We start from the raw sequence: 10,918 nt of genomic DNA on the forward strand, positions 1-10,918 counted from the left end.
AATCTTGATCTATGGCTTGGTACAATCTTTGTTCAATCTTTGGCCTACTAGAGAACAAGACTTGTTGAAAAACGCTTGTCGGTTTGTACAAATCAATACGAGAATAAAAGAGGAGAGTAGAAAGGAGTAGAATGAAACTCATTAGTATATTAGGAGTGAGATATTTGAAGTTGAAATTTAGGTAATTTTGATGTGCATTTTTGTTGTATTGTAGGAATAGTGATATAAATGAAAGAAAATAGTAGTGCCGCTAGCATGGTAAAGAAGGTGCTAATTCTACCAAAATTGGTGGTGAAGGAGAGCGGAAAAATATGTTAGCTGTGCAATTAGTAGTACGAGATTAGTGGTAACAATGCAATTGTTGCAAATAATGGAAGCAATGATGCAATTGGGAGTTGCTTTAATCTTGTTGTGTATACTAGGAAGGTCTGACATGAATATGCAATGGAATTGAAAGAGTTCCAAAGTAAAGATGATGCATAAAATGTTCATTTGGACAAGTGAAATGTTGAGCATAGGGTACTCTTTTTCACTAGGTAACTCTTTCATTTGTCATGTTAGAGAACCAGACACATATACGTGGAGTTAGTGGACTTCCAATCAATTGCCATCATTACAACAAGGTGGATTTGATAAATCGACATATATAACATTCAACGCGCTTCATAGGATTGTAAGGAATATATTACATGTTATGGACATTTTTCATTAGAGATGGGAAATATGCATTGGATGATTGTCTACCATAGGTGAGAAAGATGGCCTCTTTCTTCACGTGTAACATGCCTCTTTCATAGGACATGGTTCCAATGTTACGGGGCTTGTACCTTTGCATCAATGCATCTTATGGTTCCATATTCTAATATCCCATGGCTTCTTTAACCAAAATTGTCCCTTGGATTGTTCATCGTCCATCCAAAAAGCTTGCCGCCATCACCTTTGCCTTTGGCCACCTATTAGAACTTTGATTTTGATAATTGAGTAGATGGTACGTATTGATCAAATATATGACATGCTTAAGTATAGAAATTGATGGACTTGAATCTTTGAAAGTAGTAGTTTAAGTACTTGAATGACAACATGCCATGGATGAAGCATACTATGGTCTTATCAAGAACGAAACTTGGTCTTTATCAGATCTCCTTATAGAGAAATAGCCCATTAGATGCAAGTAGGTTTACAGAGCACAATTGAATCAAAATGATACTATTGACACGTATAAAGCCGGAGTTGTTGCCTAAGGTTAGGCACAAGAACAAGGAATAGACTATGAATAAATTTTTGCACCAGTTGCAAACATGAAAACGGTAAACGGTAAGAATAGTTGCCTCCTTAGTATCACATTGATTGGCCAATGGATATGAAAAATACCTTCTTGAATGAATTTCTAGATGAAGAAATCTACATGCAATAGCCAGAAGGTTATGTTGTCAAAGGTCAACAATAAAAGTTTGTAATCTTGTATGGATAGAAGTAAGCGCCAAGAGCATGGAATGCTAGAATCCATAATCACTTTATAAGTTTGAGTTTTTAACCATCTAATTCACATCCTTCCTTGTACGTCAAGAAAAAATCACACATGACATTATACTTGTTGCTTACATGGATGATTTAATCATATTACAAGATCCAATGGCAAGCTCATTTCAGTGCTCACATTTGAGTTCAACATGAAGGGATGGGAGAAAGTCCATTATTTTCTTGACACATAGACACATAGACACATGCACGCATGCACACACATGCACATGCAAGGCACGCATGCATGCACGTGCACACACACACACACACACACATGCACGTGCACGCACAGACATGTGTGCACGAGCACATGCACACACACACACACACACACACACACACGCATGCATGCACATATGCACACACCCACGCACGCACAGGCAAGTTAGGCAAGCACGCGCGCATGTGTTTCAAGAGATATACATGCAATTTTGCTGACACAAGGCACAATTAAACTCAGAAGTTCTGAAACAATCCTGCATGCATGATTTGCCTACTCTTGTATTAAAATCAAACATAAAGTTTTCAACGTATGATAGGTCATCAGATACAAATCCTCAACAATACAAATAACATTTCATTTTCAATTAGTATTCTTAATCAATCCATGCCGAATCCCAAAAAAGCTCATTAGATATGCAACCAATACAAGGCCCTATATTTCATATTCAAGTAGTATTAATTTAACCATTACAAGATCCGACATTCTATAATCCATTAGTATTATTAGTCAGTCTATGCGGAATCCCCAATAAGCTCATATAGATATGCAACTAGAAGAACTCTCATGTATCTCCATGGTATAACAGATTATGGACCCAGATAAGATGGATCCACAACCTTAGACATTTATCATTTTATTGACGCAAATTGGGCTAGTAGTGTGGATGTTAGAAGGTGTACAAGAGGTTTCTCCTCCAATCTTGGATCAATAGCCTTATCATGGCAAATCAAGAAACAACCAATAGTATGTATATCATCCATTGTAGCAAAGGTCTGCCAATGTTGCCTATGAAGTAGTATGGTTTACAAGGTTACTCTAGATAGTGTCAGGTGATCATACTACACTCTACTCAACAACATGGATAGTAGTAAGTTGGCAAAGAACCCAATGTTTCATGCTAGAACAAAGCATATTGGAGTGCACTATCACTTCATCTATGAGAAAGTCCTCAATGGTGGTGAGATTGACCTTGTTCATGTTTGAATCTAAGAACAGATTGTGGATATCTTCACCAAGCCCCTCTCCCTTGATAAATTGAGCTACTTTTGTTAACAACTTGGTATTCTCTAGAACCAACTCAACTTAGTTGGTGAAGTGACGGTTAAGTTGTTGTACATAATTTTTTCGTTGTACTCTTTACACTTTGTACATACTTCTCATTTTCTTCTATATCACTTTTGTTGCCATTATGTGGCTTTTTATATTCATAAAATTAAAAAAAAAAGCACCGTCCCTTATCTAGAGAAATATAAGAGGGGATTTTGAGAATGATGTAAATTGCACCTTCTAGAGAGGACTACAAAGTGTAAATCTTAAACCTAACCCTAAGGGGTGAACATGTATGTATTCTCATTTTCTTTCACTTTAATGTAAGGGATAGTTAATCATCTCTTGTGCACTCCTCCCTCTCACTCTTTCCATCTTGTTCAAGATTATGTTGATAATTTTGATCCATTTCATCAGCAATTGAGAATCTTTCATTAAAATATTTTATCAACAAGTGACTATCATTTATCAATATGGATTATGGGGCAGCCATCTAAAGCTTATGCAAATTTGGAAACAAGAATAGTTTGGCAACATTGTATGAAGAGATTTCTTCAATTAATTGTCTTCAAATTCTTGCAATCCACTAAGGTTGACATACAAGCTCTCTAAGTTAGCCACTCGTGGTGGGCTTTACGCTCTCCAAAGAGATTAGAAGACAGTTGGGGGCTGAGGGAACCCCTAACAAAGGTTGCTATAGAGGGATCAAACCCTAGGAAGCAACAAGAAGGAGGCATGCCATAGCTCCTACACACACACACACTTTTTTTTAAAGTAAAATCCAGTGTAGTGTATTTATATTCTCATAAATTTACAAGATGGGAAGTCTCCAAAATGGAGAGTATCCCAAAGATCAAAAACATAAAAAGAAAAACTCTATGCAAGAAGCATGTATATCACCCTCATGGTACGCATCATATAAGGATTGCCACAATGAGGCTTGGAAAGATTCATATGACTTGTGAATCTGCCGACCCAAGTATGCCAAATTATGCTCACTCCAGATTGTCCAAAGAGCCCAATATCTCACCCATGAGAGAAATAGTGAGTATTGAGACAAAGACCTCATAAATCTACCAAACAACAAAAAATGTTTCCCAAAACTGTGACTCGGGAAACGGAGCCGAAGATGATCTGAAATTCTCCCAAGGAGGTTCCTCGAACACGGGCAGTGCCAAAGCAAATGAGGGACAGGCTCTGAAGGAGCCTGACACACACACACACACACACACACACACACACACAAACACACACACACACACACACACACACACACACACACACACACACACACACACACACACACACACACACACACACACACACACACACACACACACATGCACACACACACACACACGCACACACACACACACACATTTTTTTAGTGAAAATTTACTTACACACACACTTTTTTTGTGTGGGGTAATTCACACACACCTACACACACACACACACACACATGTGCACGTGTATGCATGAGCACTTTATTGATTACCAATGAAGTGTTGCTTCACGACTTTGCATTGCTGCCCTATTCAATCCTTTCATTGCACTACATGCAAGCATCCACAAGTTACAAAGGTAGATATCTCTCTAAGATTTTGTCTCTTTGTTTTTACATGTGCTTTATATTTTGTTAATTGGTTTTTTGTTCGTAATTCTTGTACTTATCATGCCAATGATCTAAAGATTTCGAGCATTCATTCCTTTGTATGGTTTGAATGTTATGTTTGCATTTGGACTCCTCTATCCTTTCAAGCAATATGCTCTTGTTGTTTTGCTTTGTGGTCTCTTATTTTGAAAGACTTTGATTATGATTTGGTTTTTTGGGAGTTGGAAGGTTGATACTTTTTTTCATTCCTTACATCGTGTGTTCTAGATCTTAATATTGTTGTGCTTAGTTAGTGTACTTTAACTTAATGCATCCTCTTTGTATCAATTCTTCTAGAAGACATTAAAAGAAGAGTGTGCACTTGTGTTATTAAGTTGTGCTTTTGGGAGCTATTTGAGTATTGTGAACACGTTTTAGAAGGTGAAGGAGACTGAAGTCTTTTTGCACACAAGGCGCATTCTTACATTGTTTAGCTTGTGTGACTTTATATCATTCTATGTGTTGCATGCTATGTTTTATGTCAACATCTATGTGAGTATTGGATCTCTATTTTTGAGCTCAGTGTTTTTGATTGGATTGCTGTGTTGTTCTTCACTTACGTATATCGGTACTAGTGGCTCTCAAACCAACCACTTCTCTTCCCTTTGATGGAGAACATATGTCAAGAATCTCCCAAGGAGGCTCTATAGTAGTGATCCCACATGGCTTTGGAGGAAAAAATGATGGATACTAAGTAATATTGCTACCGAGAGAGAGAGAGAGAGAGAGAGAGAGAGAGAGAGAGAGAGAGAGAGAGAGAGAGAGAACTCTTTCATATGTGATTAAGTAGTAAAGTAAACATGAATGAAATATTGGTACATATTGCATTGAATAGTCTTGCTTCAACCCCTCTCAACCTTAAGTCCTTTCCATAATATGAAGCTTAAAAAAGGAACCTACTTTGACCTTTTAGACGTGATATGAAGTTGAGATCTAGACACGGGGAGATTGGTAGAATAGTTAATCTAAAAGTTAAACTAATCTAGAATCAATAAGAAGGGAAGGCTAACCTTGAAGTCACAAACAAACTCGAGTGGACTGACACCAACATCTCAAAGATACAAAAATGCTAAAGGAACAAGATGTACTCAGCCTCACACTTTAAAAGCCTCAAAATTGATGGTATAAGATAAGAAGGGGCATATAGAAGCATTTTAACCTTTGGCAACTGGAGATCTCTAAATTGAATGCAATTGTCGTAACCTAATCCACTCAAGCGTATGTTTTATATATTCCTTTCTTAGGGTGTGAATTGGTGAGGTTCCTTGATACATTGGTTAGGATGAAAGAGTAAGACCTCTTAAGGAAGGTACTTTAAACATATTGTTCCCTTTATGAGGGGGATTGGTGAGCTCACCTTAGCATAAAGACATGCATACCCTCCAACCTTCTTTATATTTGTAACCGAGAAAGTTGTAGTCTATATTTTTGCAATATTGTAATACAAGCTTCATGCACAATTCGAATGCAAATGTTTACATGCGTATTGTTGAAAATAGTGTCAATCAAAGGAGAGCTAGTTTACCATATTAATAAATTAGGAAAATAAATATTGATCAATGCCAATAATTATTTGAAAAGACAACACTTTTTCATAATCATCAAGAAAATGAGAAAAAGTCTAATAATTGTCATATTCATCAAACATCCTCATAGGAGAATACTCAAATATTCATCTTTCACCAATCCTTAATGCACAATGACTTGTAATAGAATTGTATACAATCAATGAACCATACACATCACTCAAGAAAGAAAGGAACATTCCACATTGCAGAAACCATATCTTCTTTATTTTTTTCAAGAATAATAAAAAATGTGTACATCAATGCTAGGAATATATTTTTTTAGTAAGCGCGCTTCAAGACCGTGTGTGTCATACATCAATCTTATTCAAGGACTTTAGTCCCTATAGCTTCACATGGTATGCAGAATGAGGATGCTCACAAAGATCGTCTATGAGCTCTTTGGGACAAGGCTCTACACAAGAAAGACATCATTGACCCTTCGGCAATCCGCTCCAAGGATCATGATAAAGTTACTCTCGTTTTGAGGGTTGGACCCTCTTCATCCAATCAACTACAAAGAGTGAGCAACATGCAAGTTCTAAAAGATAAGTAATAATTGTTGGTTCAGTTGATATTTTCATTTCAAATGTTAATAAAAATACTACTACTTGTGAGTAGAGAGTGAGTGAGAGAGCAAGAGAGAGTGTGAGAGCTGGAAGCTTGGAAACTGAAAGCTTAGTTGCAATAGAAGAGAGTAAGAGTACAACACAATGAAAGAAAGATAAGGTTTTGTCCTAGTGACAAAACCTTAGTAGTCACTAACCATAGTTAGTGAACTAACTGCGGTTAGTGGGAAAAACCTCTTAAAGAGGTAAAAGTGCCCCTAACTAGCTTATTATATTACATTGGTCACTGCTGAATTATATCTATAATTCTAACACCCCCCTGCAGTGCCAATGTCATGTACAAGGCTGATCAATCACCAAACGGATATAAGTTCAGGGCACTGCGAAATGCCTCAAACTTTTCACGTGGTAGTGCTTTGGTGAAAATATCTGCAACGTTGTCATGTGTGGACACAAAGATCATACTGATCTCTCCTGCATGCAACTTCTCTCTGACGTAGTGATAGTGAACCTCGATGTGTTTCGTGCGAGCATGAAACACTGGATTCTTTGCCACTGCAATGGCACTCTGACTATCAGTGAGAATTGGAGAGGGACCCTCCAAAGACAGATGAAGATTAGCAAATAGACGTCGCAGCCAGACACATTCAACTGTTGCTGTGAAAGCTGCCCTGTACTCAGCTTCACATGATGAGGTAGCCACTGTAGATTGTTTCTTGCTCAGCCATGAAATGCAAGATTTACCCAAAAAGAAACAATTGCCACTAGTGGACTGCCTAGTGTCATAATCACCAGCCCAATCTGAATCACTGTAGGCATGCATCTGCAAGTCAACCCCCTGGGAAATAGCAAGCCAAAAGACTTTGTGCCCTGCAAATAACGGAAGATGCGCTTAACTGCCTGCCAATGCATAGTTTTTGGGCTGTGCATGTACCTGCTCACCTGAGATACTGCAAACTGAATATCAGGTCTAGTGTTGCAGAGATATATGAGGCATCCAACAGCCTGACTGTAAAGTGTGGCATCAACTGATTCTCCTGCATCATGCATTGTGAGTTTCAGCCCCGGCTCCATAGGAGTGGCTATGGGCTTACACTCTTGCATGTTAAATCTGTCCAAGAGTTTCTGAACATACTTGGACTGAGACATAACAGTGCCACGTCTCTCATGAGAGAACTGGATCCCCAAATAAAAGTGAAGCAGCCCCAAATCTGACATGTCAAAGTTGGTCTGCAAATCAGCTTTGAAATCTACAATTTTTCCTTCATTGGACCCTGTGAGCAGTAAGTCATCGACATAAAGAAGGATGACTAATATTTCCCCCCCATCCATCTTGATGTAGAGGGTGCTCTCAGTAGGACTATTGTGTAGCCCCTTGCTGGTCAAAAAGGCATGTATCTTGGCATACCATGCACGAGGGGCCTGTTTCAGCCCATATAAAGCTTTGTTGAGCTTGCATACTTGAAGTGCATTTGCTGTAATTTCAAAGCCTGGAGGTGGTTTGACATACACCTCTTCCAGCAAGTCCCCATTTAAGAAGGCTGTTTTTATGTCCAACTGATGAACATTCCACTCAAAATGTGCAGCCATTGCAATTACTGATCGGATGGTGGTCATCCGGGATGTAGGAGCGAATGTCTCCTCATAATCTATGCCCTTTTTCTGAGCATAGCCCTTAGCAACATCCTGGCCTTATATCTGTCAATGGAGCCATCTGGCTTCCGTTTGACTTTGAATACCCATCGTGTGCCAATGGCATGTTTACCCTGTGGCAAGTCCACAACATCCCAAGTCTGATTTTTTGCAATGGACTGCAACTCATCGTGCATGGCATTCATCCAATGCACATTATCCTTTGCCTCTTCAAATGTGGCAGGCTCCTCCTCATCAAGGAGAGTACCTGCATATGCTGATTCCACTGAATTAGCACCTTCCATGTGCCTTGCTGCACTGCGAGTCTTGCCAGATAACGGAGCATCAAGTTTACTCTCCCTGAGAGTCTGTAACAGCCAGTTTGGGACTGTTTTTGCTGCATGTATGTCTGCAATTTCTTGCTGCACCACCTGTTCCACTTCCTGTGGAGGGGGCAAGACATTCTGTGGCAGAACTGAAGCATCTGGAGGTTGCTGTAAATTCTGATTTGGATCAAAAAAATCAGCAGGGGAACCCAAAGCAATGGGTAGCAACCCCTCAAAGACATCCTCTGAAGACGAAGGCATTTGAAATTCAACCTGAGTGTGAGCTGAATTTTCAGAAAATGTCACATCTCTACTTACTATGATTTTGCATGTAGCAAGATTGTAGAGACGGTACCCCTTGCTTTCTGTACTGTATCCAACAAATATGCATTTGATGGCTTTATCTGACAATTTGTGCCTAAATTCAACTGGCACATGTGCATAGCCAGAATTTATGAGGCATGTGTTTGCTTTTCAGCATACATCTGTCCATCTCCATGAGGGTTCTATTTTTCCTCTCAGCTTTGCCATTTTGCTGAGGGGTCAGCCTGACTGTGAGCTGATGCATAATACCCTTGCCCTTGAGAAAAGCATCAAATTCTGCAGATAGGTATTCCCCACCTCTATCCGTGCGCAATGTCCATATCTTGAGTCCGGTTTCATTTTCAACCATGGCTGAAAAGTGTTTAAACACCGTGAACACTTCAGATTTCTTTTTTAGCCCATAAACCCAAGTAAAATTGGAGTAGTCATCAATAAATGTAACGAAGTAGAGATGACCACCCAACGATGGATTCCTCATGGGACCACAGACATCACTGTGTATAAGCTGCAATTTGCGGACAGCTTTAACTGAACCATCCTTCTTGAAGGGGAATCTATGCATCTTACCTAAAATGCACCCTTCACAGGCATGTGGAGGAGGTATCTCAAGAGGTGGCAATGCATCAACCATTGAAAACTTCTGAAGTGTCATCTTGTAATGCATGTGGCCATATCTGGCATGCCATAATTCTGCATTTTGCATGGCAGCTGTAGGGGTAGAAACTGCCAGAGCATGGGCTGCTCTTTTCTCAAAAATATTAAGCTGAAAAAGCCCACGCAGTAGAGTACCAGATAACCTTAAGGCATAGTCAGCTTCCCTGTCTCAGACAACACATTTGTCATCCTCAAAGATGACCTGAAATCCCCCTCTGTTAAGAGTGGACACTGAAAGGAGATTTTTGGTTATGCCAGGCACATATAAGACATCTGAAAGTCTGAAAATTGAGCCATCAATGGCAGTGAGCTCAACCTCTCCTGTGCCACGTACTGAATATGATGAGTTGTTGGCACAAGTGACTTTCTTACCAACGGGAGGTGGATGCAAGGACGTAAAAAGACACTTCCTAGAAGTGATGTGCTTGGATGCACCGCTGTCAAAATACCATGTGTTCAGTGTTTCATTAATACTGAAAGCAGATGCAATTGTAGAAGAGTCAAAGCTGCAAGTCAAAAATGCATATGTATCATCACTGCAAGAGGCTATACTATCCCGAGCATCTGGAACAGCCAACCTAGAATCTGAAATGCAAGATAAAAAGGCATAATCCTGACCATTAAAGTTGGCTGCAGCATCCCCACTGTCAGATGCATGAGGGGCTGAATCTGAAACAGCCATACCTGAGCTGTTTTTCTTTTCTTTTGCAAGCCTTTTCCTGCATTCTGCTATGTGATGACCTGGCTTTTTGCAGTAGTGACAAAAACCCTTCTTTTTGGGCTTACTTGCATCATTTTTAGCCTTTTGTGAAGGCTGTCCTGACCCACTGGAAGGCTGATTTACTGATGTCTTTGCCTGTCCCTTTGTTTTTTATTTAAATTTTGAGAGCATGGCTTGTTCACCTGCACGTGAAGCCAAAATTTTCCTGGTCTGCTCTTCCTGAAGTAGAAGTCCTATCAACTCATGAAAAGTGAGAGGATTTGCACCCCCCCTCAAGTACTGTCAGAAATCTGTCCAAGCATCAAAAACTCTCCAAAATCTGCCAAAAGTGCTTCAAACACTCCAACAAAGGCAGTATGAACTGAATACTCCAAAAAATGCTCTCCCAACACAAAAGCCCCAATTTGTGGCTTGAAATTGCAACCAGAAAGGGGCAAAATTACTAAAAGCCCCAAATATGCAATTTTTGAACAAAAGCCCCAAATTTCAGATTAGATCTGCAGATCTGTCTGTAAAAGCCCCAAATTTTAAACAAAATCTGCAATTTTGCTCCAGATGTAGCTCCGAAACTGCACAATGATTGCAATGTCTGCAATATACAAAATGCCCCAAATGTACTCCCAGACAACTGAACCAAACTATGGTTTTCTGCAAGATGTGCCTGCCAAAGAACACCTGTGGC

Source organism: Dipteris shenzhenensis, chromosome 3 (genome assembly GCF_047967505.1).
Source record: "Dipteris shenzhenensis isolate YYH24624 ecotype China chromosome 3, Dip_SZ_1.0, whole genome shotgun sequence".
In the NCBI taxonomy this organism is placed as follows: domain Eukaryota; kingdom Viridiplantae; phylum Streptophyta; class Polypodiopsida; order Gleicheniales; family Dipteridaceae; genus Dipteris; species Dipteris shenzhenensis.